The sequence below is a fragment of the Marmota flaviventris genome, chromosome X, assembly GCF_047511675.1.
Source record: "Marmota flaviventris isolate mMarFla1 chromosome X, mMarFla1.hap1, whole genome shotgun sequence".
In the NCBI taxonomy this organism is placed as follows: Eukaryota; Metazoa; Chordata; class Mammalia; order Rodentia; family Sciuridae; genus Marmota; species Marmota flaviventris.
This window is the reverse complement of record NC_092518.1, coordinates 119810682-119825259: the sequence shown is the minus strand read 5'-3', so window position 1 is coordinate 119825259 and position 14578 is coordinate 119810682. Positions and strand designations below refer to the sequence as shown.

Here is a 14578-nt window from a genome sequence, read left to right as displayed (position 1 = left end):
AAGGATCCAAGGTGCCAAAAGAGCCCAAGAAGTGAGAGACAGCATTGTTTGTCTTGTTCAGTTCTGACAACAAGGGCCTTACACAATAGAAATATTCCCTGTCTCATAATTTTTCTCTGCAGGCAATAATATATAGATAGAGTTTTCACTAACTGAAAGGAAAATGTTCTCTTCCCTAAAGCACCTATGGTAATTAAATCCATCAGTTATGAAGAAGAGTGACTTAGCCTAGCTCAAGTAAGGGTTACAGGGAAAGGGAGGGAGTTATAGATATGAAACAATAAGGAGACAGATTTCAGGGGAATTCAAGAACTGTGTGGTAGACAAGACAACTGACAGATTCATGCTCCCCTTCCATACTGTAGAATTGCTGGGTTATGGCTGCCCATCTAGGGTCTCTATTTCCCAGCCTCATGGAACCTAATAGAGCCATGAAACTACTTTTCATAAACTGAATACGGGAGAACTTTTGTGTGCCACTTCCAGAAAAAGGTGGCTCAAAGGAAGAGTGAAGGACTGGGGATGTAGCTCAGTTGGTAGAGTGCTTGCCTCGCATGCACGAGGCCCTGGGTTAAATCCCCAGCAGCACAAAAAATATAAATAAATAAATATGGAATGCCTCCTTCGTGGTCTCTTTCCACCCTCACTGACTGAATAAAGAAGGCTTCTAGGACCAAGAAATACAGAGCCACAAGAGGAGGGAGTGAGTCCCTGAATGGCTATAAGTGAAAGGGGGCTTCTCTGGGATCTCCTGTATTAGACTGTGAAGTGAGTGAGAAACTTTATGTTAAGCTACTAAGAAGGCAGGTTTATTTGTTACAGCAGGCAGCCATCCCTTAACTAGTACTAGAGACCAAAATATGACCAGGTCTAATGATTATTGGAACTGGATCAAAGACAGTCTGGGAACTGGTCCAAAATAGGAATTCATGGAGTTTTTCTCTAGTGCTATATTCTTAACCAGACCCATCTATAACCTGCTCTTTCTTTGTGTTCTGTCCTCACTTTTCTCATTTACATCTGGCTCCCTTCCCCTTTCTATAATTTTTCCCTATGGCATAGCTACAGCCTACTTAGGATTCCTGCTTCTTAAAGACATCAAGGGAAAGGCCCTCATGATGCCTCTGTTTGGATTTTATACTCCCATTGATAAAATTCTAGTTATCTTTATAGTTCCATAGCAAGAACCTAACTTGTTCTTGTTACATAGAGCTGTGCCATGCCATCTCCTATGCAAAAGGCTAGTCTAATGAACAACTTTGTCTATCTGATCTTAAATAAACTGAAGAAAGAAGTGAGAATGGGATCATGTGACAAAACATGGCTGCTTAGGACTGTCCCATAAACAATGGCTATAAAATAAAGTACTTTATAAGAGGATAGGGCTGTAGGAAAGGCAGAAACTATCCGGGTATGGAAAATCTGGCAGGAGACAATTACCCCAGAAAAGTGCCATGACATTGGTCTGAGAAATGACTTCCTGAATATAATAACCCCAAAGCACAAGATAAAAGAGCAAAAATAGACAAATGAGATTACATCAAACTTAAAGAACTTCTGTACAACAAAGAAAAAAACTGAAGATCGATAGAACATGCTTGCAAACCATATACCTAATAAGGCTTTGACATCCAAACTATGTAAGGAACTCAACTCAACATTGAGAAAACAAACAACTGAACTCAAAATTGGGCAAAAGTCCAGAATAGACATTTCTCAAAGAAAAACATACAAATGGCTAATGGATATATAAAAATTGTTCAACACAAGAAATACAAATTAAAATTACACTGGGATATTACGTCTTACCTCTTACCACATCAATATTTATAACAGCACGATTCACAATAGCTAAGCTATGAAATCAACCTAGGTGCCCTTCAATAGATGAATGGATAAAGAAAATATAGTATATAGACACAATGAAATATTAATCAGCCATAAAGAAGAATGAAAGTATGGCATTTGCCAGTAAATGGATGGAAGTGGAGACTATCATGCTTAGTGAAATAAGCCAATCCCCCAAAAAACAAAATACCAAAGTATGTTCTCTCTAATATGCGAATGCTGACTCACAATAGGCAGTGGAGATGGAAGAATAAAAGTTCAGTGGATTAGACAAAGAGGAATGAAGGGAAAGGAGAAGGTAAGAATTGGAAAGATAGTAGAATAAACCAGACATAACTTTCCTATGTTCATATATGAATACACAATCAGTGAAACTCCATATCATGTACAACCACAGGAATGGGAAGTTATACTCCATGTATTCATGATGTATGAAAATACACTCTACTGTCATGTATAACAAAAAAGAACAAATAAATTAAGAAATAAAAACTCATGCTCCTTGTTCAGTACTCATCATGTAATTTGTAGCATATATGTGGCCATGGCAAAGATGTTGATCAATGCCTGCCTGCACCACCTATGTACTCTTCTAATGATAGGATGAAGGTGGTTCCCTCAAAGAAGTGAAAGACAAAAGTCTTTGCTCCTAAAGTGGGTACTTTGGAGAACTCTCTCTTCCTCTCTCCTTTTTTTCTATTTGGTATCAGCAGTAAGGTACCTAAGCAGGCCATGGGGAGAGCTGCTCTGGTTGCTGTTTGGATATGATTCAAAGGGTAGTGAGGTAGCAATGTCACGGAGGTTCCATCTTTCATATCTTCATTATATTTGCTCATATCACCCAGCAACAATAAATGTTGGCGAGGATGTGGGGAAAAGTTATGCTCATACATTGCTGGTGGGACTGCCTTTACTTTTCAGATGCTACCAGCTAGGGAACACTATGCATCTTCTCTATTCCTTGTACCTATATATGCAATAATCCCATAAGGCAGTATATTGGTCAGGTTCTATCTGGGATAGACAATATTCTAGGTGGTTCTAAAAGAGAATTTCATTCAAAAAAATTGGTAGCAGTCAATTAAATATCTGAAAGATCTAATAAAAGACAATAAAAGAATGGGGCAATATACTGATTATCAATAGCAAGAAGCTCCAATGCTCTCTAGATTAGAAGGCACGATGAAAGGAAGTAGTATGGCAAGTGCAGAACTAAGGTCCCTCATGTCTGTGCTGTCCAATATGGTGCCACTGGCCTCATGTGAAATGTGTCATCTTTGTTGGGATGGGCTGTAAGTTGAAAATCCACACCAGATTTCTAACCTGAGTATGAAAATAATAATATATCTCATTAATATTTTATACTGATGACACACCAAAATAATAATTTGGATATTTTGGATTAACTAAAAAACATCAATTAAATTGATTTTGCTTGTTTATCATGTATTTTTAACATAGCTACTAGAAACTTTAAATTTATGCATGTGGCTCTCATTTTATTTCTATGGGACCATACCAGGCTGGAATTTTGTTGGGGACTAGGACAGTTCAGTAGAAGCCACAGTCACAGAGGAGACACAATTGTGGTCAGTAAACTGTCTGAGCTACTGAGCATGTATTTATGATAGATGGAGGAAGAGTAACCTCTGCTTCTCTCTCCTACTCCTTGCCTGTCTCCTGTTGGGATCTCTCATTGCCAAACTCAGTGGGAAGCCTGCTGATTCGGGTGACTAGGGAATACCACTTTTCAGACTAATGCTATTCAAATAGAGATAGAGCAAGGGAAGGGTAAGAAATCAAAGACCAGGCTGGGGTTGTGGCTCAGTGTCAGAGTGCTATCTCTCACATATGAGGCACTGGGTTCAGTCCTCAACACCACATAAAAATAAATAAATAAATAAAGGTATTGTGTTAAACTACAACTAAAAAATAAATATTAAAAAAGAAAACAAAGTTATAAACAAAGAAATCAATGATCAATCTGATAAATGAAGGAGGGCGCATGTGGGTAGCATTATTCCTACTTACTACCATCATCCCTATTTTACAGATGAAAAGGGAAAGGAAACACAGAGCTCTTAAGTTCACTGCCCAAGATCACACAGCAAGGAAGGGGCAAAGTCAGGATTTACAACCACCCAGGGGGCCTGTCCTAGAGGCTCTGTTCTGAATCATTGTTAAACTTCTTTGTCCTCACATCCTTAGCTTCTGACCTCTCTCCTCAACCCCACTGTGGCCTTACACTTCACTCCAGCTCTGAAGATGCATGTTGTCCGGCTTCTAAGATGCATTTAGCAGCTCCATGAAACTCTTTGACCCAGCCCGGCCCAGCCTTTCCACCCTTCTCTAGCCACTGCCGATGTAGTTTTCCTCAGTCATGGTACTAGAGACCAAAGAAAGCTCAAGTTTTCCCTCTTAGAACTCTAAACCTCAGCTCCTCCTGTTTGCCACCAAAGTTACTGCTCAGAAATTTCTGCAAGGAGAGATCAAAAAGGAAAAGCTCCACCAACCTACATAATAAGACTTTGGTGGGGGCAGTGAACGGAGGGGTCCATTGGCTACTAAATCAGACCCTTCCAACTCAGAGCATTAGCACCACCCAATTTTGAATCTTTCAATAAGAGCGACTGCAAACAAGTTCAAGTCCCCATTTCTTTTTAGTAGTCCTGTGTAACCAGACAAGCCTCTAGGGTGGAAGAAGTTAGTCCTTTAACAAGGGCAAGCTCCTAATTACCTACTTTCAGGAATGCTGAGGCATGGTCTGCATTCAAGGGTGCTCCGGAAGACTGGCAGCAGGCTTTTTGTCATCTAATCAAATCACCTGGTAAGAACATCATCTTTGTTTAGTCTTTCCAGAGACTCTGAAGGCTCAACCTTGGCATAAGTATTGCAGAACAGAGAGGGGATTGTTAATTATTTCTCGGGCCTTCTCCTCCCTGGGACAATAGATCAGGCTGGACGTTTATTGAGTGAGGGGGGAAGTGGGTGCAGTGGTTTCTGGATGGCCTCTGGGTCACAAGGTCAGGTTTCTAAAAGTTATTGTAAAGACTGCTGTTGGTAGCTCTGCTTATTAGAGAGAATTAGATCCTTTGTGTTGTTTGTAAAAGCGAGAAAGTCCCGGCCAGACTCTGGCTTAAGTGAAACTTTTATTGCTGTCAGTCACATGGCCCCTCCAGGCTGAGCCCTCTGTGGGAGTTCTTCTTGAAAGATCAACTACTTTTCCTCATTCACAGATCTGTCTGGGTAGACCCAAAACACTTCAGAGAGCAGAGAAATCCTTGTCATGGCTATACAGGTGTTTTTCATGAGATGACATGTTTAGACAGTTCTGAAAACTGTGGGTTGCAAGAATTGTTAGCTCTCATCACCCATTTTTGCAATTACTTCCTTACTGCTTGCCTTCCCCACTACATAGAAAGTCTATGTGAGCAAGGGCCACATCTACTTTCTTCTCCTCGCTATCCCCAGGGCCAAGCATAGAGCTTGGTACATAGGAGAAAATAAATATTTTTTTCATAAAAGCAAATATTACATATCACCTAATATATGTGCCTGCCTATTGTTCTAAGTGAGACTATCTATATCTATAATCTGAAAATTAGATTAAATGCAAGTAGTCCATAGAGTTTTCGTGAAATACATACCTACTATCTATCTATCTATCTCTCTCTCTCTCTCTCTCTCTCTCTCTCTCTATATATATATATATATATATATATATATATATATATATACATACATCTATCACAAAAACACTTTGGACTAGTAGCATTTAATCCAGTTTACAGATGAGGATACTGAGGTCCATAGATGTTGAGTGACAATATCTCAAAGATGACAGAGCTAGTAAATGGCAAAGCTAAGACTTGAATTCAAGTACTTGGGCTCCAGTGTCCTATACATGTTGTTAACTGCCACACTCTAGTCCAAGGGTAGTATAGCTGTCAAGGAAGAAAATGAGGGCTGGGTGCAGTGATGCATGTCTGTAATCCCAGTGACTTGGGAGGCTGAGGCAGGAGGATCAAAAGTTCAAGGGCAGCCTCAGCAATTTAGTGAGACCCTATCTCAAAATAAAAAATAAAAAGGGCTGGGGATGTAGCTCAGTGGTAAAGCACCCCTGGGTTCAATCCCTGGTACCACACTCACAGAGAATGGAAATGAGGGAGGTTTTTTCATGTGGAGAATAGTAAGAAGACAAAAAGGGGGTTGGGAGTACAGCCCATTATGTGTGAGGCCCGAGTTTCCATTTCTAGCAGAAGGAGGAAGAGAGAAAGAGAGATCACTCCAAGAGTTTTCAAAATCAAATTTATTTTAAAGAAAAGAAACAAATGTCTTCATTATCTTGAGCCACTGAGTGAAAGGAGGAGGGCACCACATAGTGAACAGGCTGAAGTTTGAGTGAGCACTATAGGAACCCGGGCAGGCAAGCCTTGGAGACCATGGATTCACAGAGAAAAAAGTAAGGTTATAGAGAACTTTAAGAAGAGATGATTGTCTTGAATAACGAGTAGGCAAATAGAGAAAGCATCAGAGTCTTCAGCTTTCCTAAGTGTACCCCATTGGAAAGAAGGAGACAGCCAGTCCCCCAGGAGAGTTCTCCAACATTTCCAGCAGGAGGCCAGAATCTGACCCTGGGGAAGCCTCATGACCAGCCCTCTCTCCCAAATTACCTTAACAACTAAAGTGCTCATCTCCTTAATATCAAGTTTGCAGAATTCCATTCTGATGAGGAAAAGAAGAAAACAAATGGAGAGAAAGCAAGAAGACACTGACATTGTAAGGAGTCACAAAGAGCTAATAAAATTGCCCATATTACTTACTCAGGTGATGCTACATATTACACTAACACTGTTCATTTAGTTCCCAAGTGTCCCATAGGGTATATGCACTCAAAACTGTTTTAAAATATTCATTTACTCTAAATCCAGTTATCCATATTTCCATTTTGATGTGCCATATATTGAGGAATGCATTTGAATATTCTATTAAAATGGATTCATTGTCAAATAACATAGAATCCGACAAAGTAATAGCTAACATTTCAGCACTAAGCCTTCATCATAGCTACGTCAAACCCTTGATACCCCCTTCATTTCTTTCCAATTCTGGCACCTGTAACCATAGCAACATACACTGAAACCTTTCAAGCAGAACAGAACTGACAATCACACTAACAGCACAAATACCTGAGCTGAGAAAAGAGAGGGACGGCCCAAGTAGGTAGCTGTTGAAATTAAAAGCTAATGACAAGAAAACAGCTGGAAACAAGCACCAGCTCATGCTGCTACCTCCTTCAAGCATATGAATGGTATGTAGAGCCCAATTTGATTTATGTTTTATTAGTGATGCTGCCATCAATGAATACTTCATTAGGCATCATCTCCACAAACAAGTGAAGTGGAAACTTAAGAAAAATAAGTTGTTTGGAGGAAAATTCAAGGGCTGCATCCGTTTGCCAAGAATTTCAGCCATATTTTGTGCACATCCATGTAGTGAGACAGAAAAGTGAACCCCACTCACTGAATCCTTTCAAAATGTAAACACGTGTCCATAAACTGGGAAGAATTGTCTGCTATTGAGAAAAGACTCCCATTAGCCAATTAGAGTAATTACATGGATTAAGATTTCTTGTTTTTGGTGGTTTCTTTTTTGTAATCCCCAATCCTTTCTTGCCCGGCAATGGAAGGGATAAACAGCTGATATAGCCAGAGAATTAAATGGGGGCAAACTAGGGCATTCTCATTTTCAGATTCCAAAATGTAATTGAAATTTTATGCTTACCTCAACATAACAACATGTGATGATTTCTGTTCAAGGGAAGGCATAAAGGGTCACTTTTCCTCAAGACTTCAATTACAGTAGCTTCTATCTTCCCTAAAACAGCATTTGGTCTTAGAAAATTGCCTTTCATGGTGCAGGTGTTTGTTGAGAGTATCCATCATATTTAGTCCCAAGTAATCCATATTAATTCACTGGCTTCATTAGCAGCAGCCTTTCCTTGCAGATGACAATGAAAAACAAATGTAATTTCCAACAGATGTGCTGGTTTTCTATGAATCATAAAGAGGAAAAAGAAGCTGACTTTGGCTGGAGAAGAGGGAGAGGAGACTGCATCCCTTACATGCACACAGTATGAATTTCCGGAATATATTCCAAACTGGATCCACATGAACGCCCCCCTCTTCATCACAAGGAAGCCTGCCCATGCCCAAGCAGCTGCTGAGAAGCACTACTGACGCCTGCCAGGCAGACTATTTCCCCAACCCAATGCAACTGATGGGCATTATTGCTATTAAGAAAAGTAACCTACAATACCAATGCAAAGATCTTAGGCACATTCAATTCACACCATTTCAGCAGGTAATGTTTCCCTGGCCCTTCAAAAAAATCATGATAATGAATGACTGAATGCCTTTTAAGCGTCTCTATGTGTACACACACATAATGCCATATCCAGAGGTCACATTTCACATATCATTCCATGATATGGCCTAGAACTAGAGAGTCAGGAAATAAAGGCCTGTCTGCTAACAATTATTTCAGGTATAATTTTAACAAGCCGCATTCAATTCAACCCCAAAAATATCTGTGTTGGACTCTTGATCCATGCTTATAAGGGCAGGGCAAGGTGTAGGCCTAGTTTCCCACAGCTGCCAGTTTCTGTTTCCAGAGCAAGGAAAGACCTATCTGTAAACTTTGGCCAGCATCTTTTTCTGCTAATTATAAGGTCCTCTTTTCCATCAAGGTCAATCACTTGGTGCAGCAGAAACTTGTTGTTCGTCATTGTCCCTTCTCAAAGAGGGGACTAAGAGAAATTACCCTCTGAAAGAATTACTATATTGTCCTGAGGCCTCCATCTAGGGGAGGCCCATGTAGTTCATGACAGGCATTAGTTCTAGCACTTCCAACTTAGGAATGATGGCTTTACCAACAGTTTTCTGCTACATAGGAAGTGATATTGAGAGTCATCTAGTCCACTCATTGCATTTTACAGATAATTCAAAGAAAGCTCAAAGAAATGAAGGAGCTTTAATTTGGTGGTGCTGGGGATCAAACCCAGGGCCTCATGCCTGCTAGGCAAGCACTCTACCACGGAGTCACGCCTCCAACCCCAGGAGCTTTAATTTCTTGAACATCAATCTGATCATGTTGCTTCCCCTGGGAAAACCGCTTTTGGAGTCTCATAGCTTCTAAGATAGAGGTCAAACTCCTGGGCACAAATTATAAGACCTGCACAGCAGAGCCTTACCCATGTTTCCGGTCTTTCCTCCTTGCCAACACCACTAACCCTCACCCTCTATGCTCCAGCCACCCTGAACTTTTGGAACAATGGCTATCAACCTTAGTTGCATTTAGAATCTCTGGCATACTTGGAAACATCTTGGTGCCCAGGCCATATCTTAGACAAGGAGATTCTGTTTTCATTTGGGCCCCAGACTTTGGTATTTTATATAAACCCTCCTGGGGATTCTAATATGTTGAAAATCACTGGGTTAAGTGATTCCAGGGCTCCTCTGTGAAAATGAGTTCGTTTTTCTAATGGTGATGAAGAGGGGGGATTGAGAGTATGCATAAATTTGAGCTTAACTTCAAAAGATGGTTAGAATTTCAACAGGTATAAATGAAGACTAAGAGACATAGAAGATCTGGTGATCCAGATGACTAGGCAGTGACATGAGCATACAGATACTCTTACTCTCTTTTTTGGGGGGAGTGGGGATAACCTAGGATTGAACTCACAGTGCTTAACCACTGAGCCACATCGCTAGCCCTATTTTGTATTTTATCTAGAGACAGGGTCTCACTAAATTGCTTAGGGCCTCACTTTTGGTGAGGCTGGCTTTGAACTCACCATCCTCCTTATTCAGCCACCTGAGCCACTGGGATTACAGGCATGCACCACCATGCCTGTCTACTTTTAAACAATTCACATGTCCTTCTTTTGTATATTTTAATCTCCTGCAATTTCTACATCCATAAGTAACCAGTATAATATTTTTGGCCACTTTTCTTCTAGTCTTTCTATATCCTTTTAATGAGATCACAAAGTATATACAATTTTTGTGTGTGGCGGGGGGGCAGTACTTGGGATTGAACTCAGAAGCACTTAACCGCTGAGCCACATCCCCAATCCTATTTTGTATTTCATTTGTGTCAGGGTCTCACTGAGTTGCTTAGCACCTCACTTTTGCTGAGGCTGGCTTTGAACTCACTATGTTCCTGCTTCAGCCTCCCAGCCACTGGGATTACAGGTATATGCCACCATCTGGCTATTCTTACTTTCTTGTGCAGAATGGTTTGAATGGGTAATAAGTATATGCTCCAGAGTTTATGACTTTTGTCCATTTTTATTTTTCCTTTCATCCAACAAATATTGTAACTTCCCTCACTATGCACAAGCACTGATATTTCAAGCGATAATAGGATGAATATGTATTCCTCTAGATTTGAATAAAGTTTGAGCCATCCTCATTCTAGCAAGTCAAGATAAGAGTCAATCAACTCCATGAGAGTAAAACCAATACCAAGTATACTTTTATCATCTTTTAGATATAAGCATATTTACACTCATCAAAGGGCATGTAGGGGTAGTAGGGGTAAAGTAGGGAATTTATTAGTGTTAATATTCACTGTTTCTATAGAGAAATATAAGTTTATATAATTTATGATTTTTTAATAGTTACTTTCTATGATTTCTCTGGCAAATTAGTTGGAATCTATACAGGATAGAGAACCACCAGGATCATTGCAGTTTATCCTGAGGATCTGTTTCATCTCTTAAGTAGAAAGGAATAAAAAAAGGCAAAAAATGTGCACCACACATTCATGTTCATGCAAATAGAATATAAAGGTCCCAAAAGACTAGGATTCTATATAGGTATAGTTTTTAAAAGACTTAGATACAGACATGGGGGCTGGGGCTTGGCTCAGCGGTAGAGTGCTTGCCTTGTACTTGTGAGGCACTGGGTTCAATCCTCAGCACCACATAAAAATAAACAAATAAAATAGATACAGACATGGGGGCAATAATCTAATAACGTTGTGATATTTGATGAGAGTAAGTGTGAAATGCCAGAATATGTATTTGAAAGTATAATACCCAACCAATTTTTTAATTTAATCAACAACAACAAAAAAAATTGTGGCATACTGTAGAAGACATTGGTGACACAACAGGAAGTTGGATAGATAATATCCTTACTTTCACAGTGTTTGCATGTCAAATGGAATAGACAGCAAGATGATTAATTACAGCAGTATAATGAATGCTAAGTTTGAAGAAGGACAGGGTACCCTGACAATATATAGCAGAGTTAGAGTATCTTGTCCTTCTTCAAACTTAGCATTTTGGAATGAACTGCATTATGGGAAAGAAGGCTTCCTGGAGAGACATTTAAGTTAATGCCTAAAGTCAAGTATTATTTATGGAATGTGTGGGTGTGGGTGTGTGTGTGTGTATGTGTTCCAAGTGATTTAGAGAGCATAAACTACTCTGTAAACCAAAAGTTCAGTCTGCCTATAGTATGAACTTGGTTGTTGGTCAGAAGCAGCTTTGAAAACAAAGGTGAATTCAGTCAGACTGGATGTCTAGTCAGAACGCAACCTGAGAATAACAAAAAATACAGTAATCCCTACTTATTCACAGTTTCACTTTCCATGGTTTTAGTTACTTGTAGTCAACCGTGGTCGAAAATATTACATGGCAAATGCTAGAAATAAGCAATTGATAAGTTTTCCACTCCACTCAATTCCACTCCATCCTACTGAGGACTTGAACCATCCCTCTGGGCAGCATATCCACATTGTATGTGCTAACCACCCACTAGTCATTTAGCAGTCATCAGATTGACTGTCACAGTATGGCAGTACTTGTAGTCAAGTAGCCCTCATGTAGTAGCCTAACACTATGTTATAATGGCTTTGTCATTCACCTCACCTCATCTCATCACATAGGCATTATGACATCTCATATCATCACAAGCAGAAAGGTGAGTACGGTATAATAGAGAAAAACCACATTCACATAACTTTTCTTGTACTATATTATACTTTTTCTATTTTATTATTAATTTTTGATATTCAAAAATCTGTTACTGTGCCTAATTTATGAATCAAACTTTGTCACTGGTATGTAAGTATGTATAGGAAAAAACAGTATATATAGAGTGCAGTATTTTCCATAATTTCATATATCTACTGGGGGCATTGGAATGTATCCCCCACAGAAAACAGGGTGCTACTGTAGTATTTTTTAAAACCTGCTCAAGCTCAACCACTCAGTTGTTTTATTTTACTCTTTGAACCTGTCTGAATAACATTGTGTGGATGTGATCTTTATGGACTTAATTTTGAAACTTCAAGAAAATATTTTCCTTGGGGGCCCTCTAATCTTACCTGCTCTTATTTCTTGTTTGCTCTAGGAAAAGCCAAATGAAATATAGTTCACTCCTTCCCTGAAAGATGGAAGGAGGCAGATAGAGGAGTGTCATCTAATAGATTTCTAATGTACAAGACCAATAGCCTCTGTTTCTCATGGAAATTCAAACAACATTGAAGAATGTTGGCAATAGCTAAGGATGAGTGATATGTAATCCTCTGTGGAGAGTAGAATAAAGTGGCGAATTTGACTCATATCTGGCATCGTGCTTGCTTCTTTATAGAGAAATACCTGAGGTAGGGTGAGATTTTTTGATATCTTTAAGGAATTTTGAGGCACTTATGTTCAACGTGTAATAAAAATGCAAGGTAGTTTTGCAATGAGTACTTCAAATGCTTCTGAGAATACCACAGGGTTAACAAGTTCACAGAAATTTTGAACAGTAATGGCAAGATACTTGATGTTTCCTTTTATTTTTTTCATTTTCAGCGTCTTTGCTAAGAAAAAAAAGAAGCATAACTGAATCAACCCTAGAATTAAGATCCTGTTTGAGTGACAATCTCTTTAGTTCTACACAGTTAAGAGAACCCCTATGGGGTTAATAGAAGACTTTGCCTCCTCAGCAGTTACATATTCCATTTAAAACTCCCAGTAACAAATCATTACCAGACCTTCTGGGACATCATTTTTACCACCCTGGAACCTCTTTCTGGAAGCAGAGCATTATTTTGATATTGCACAGGAAGTGGGGTGCTTCTACACCCTGCAGGAAATCCAGGGTGACTGTCATGCCCAGGAGCTCACAATGTCACTTCAAGTTATGAGCCAACCATAGACTATTAGTACTGAAAGGGACATTGAAACTCTTCTAGTACAAATGTCACCATTGTGCAGAGAGAAATGTAGGCTCTAGCAGCTTACTCAAAGCCATGGGGCTAGTTCCATTAGCCAGGACTAGAATCTAGGTGGCATTTTCATTTGTATATTTTCTTAAGCAAAGACACAGAATGATAAAAGCAAATTGTATTTCATGCATGTACAATTACATTAAAATGAACCCCAGTATTGTGTATAAATATAATATACTACTAATAATATAATTAAAACATTTTTTAAAATGAGTTGATATTTGCAGAGCACTTACTATGCTTTGGGTACTTTAAACTCTTCACATACATTAGCCCATTTAAATCTCAGCATATTTTGGGGAATGAGGAACTATTATTGTTTCAATTTTTTAGATTCAGAAATAGATTTAGTAACTTACTCAGACATGTCTGACTGTAAAGCCCAGAGCTTCTAGAATGAGGTGATAAAGAAGAAAGTACCAAATCAAGAGAGTGCTCACAAGAAAATAGCCAGGCTGTAGTTTGCACCTTGACTAATAGAGAGCACCTTGATGAACCTGGAGTCTCATTTGGACTAAAAACTCTAAGTGTACTAAACATAACCAACTTTTGTGGTAGAGAATATTGTATTACTAATCAAGCTGGTAGCATAAACTTGATCACTGTAACACAGAGATTTCTGTCACAAAGACATGCTATACAAACTCTTAAAACAAAAGAGGTTAATGAGAGAAAAGTATAACAAATGCATTTAATCAAAGTTTAACATGACACAAGAGCTTCAGAAATAAAGACCTAGGGAAAGTCGTCTGTTTTCATGCTTAGATTTAATGAAGAATAAATAGTTATATAGAAATTGGACACAAGGGTCTGATCTAATGCTAATAGACTGGGAAGGGAAAACAGTCTTCTCTGTTCACATTCTTCTTTGCCTTTTTGTGTGTAGGGCAGGACTTGTTCTAGAATGTCCATCTTATAATCTTCTATCAGACAAGGTATGTGACAGAATTTCTTGATGGCCAGCTCCTACACAGAAAGTTGGGGGAACATTACAGTAATATTAGTACTTTCCATGATTCACCTTGAGGTTTGAGGGACTTTGGTATTCATGAGTGGCTTTGGGGTAGAAAGAGGAGTGAGAGACAAGATGATGAAAGAAGGTCAGAAAGACCTTGGCTCTAAGGCTGCCTCTAAAGCCTTCCAATCTCCTTCAGTTCCAAGTACTTAGCATGCCAATGTGCCACACTTTGGTATATCTTTTCTGAGCTGCAAAGTATGCAATTGTATAAAATTAATAAAGGCAAAAGAAACTAAATAAAAAGAAAATAATTTGAGTAATGGCAACCCTGAGTGGTTAGTTGCTTCTTATGGCACTCAGCTTTTCAGTTTTTCCCTTTATTTGAACACTTTGGAGGACTTAGTATAACTTTTTGTTCACAAATGTTTCCTCTCAGACACAATACAATCTCCCTAAAAGATAAGAGGCTTTTATTTTCTCTTT

The 14578-nt window shown here is 39.1% G+C and overlaps 1 non-coding gene across 1 annotated transcript; it reads left to right on the top strand.

Moving 5' to 3' along the window:
- Positions 1-523: 523 nt before the first annotated feature.
- Positions 524-591, top strand: Trnaa-cgc (transfer RNA alanine (anticodon CGC)). The gene has a single exon. It is a non-coding gene; the product is annotated as a tRNA-Ala (tRNA).
- Positions 592-14578: the final 13987 nt, after the last annotated feature.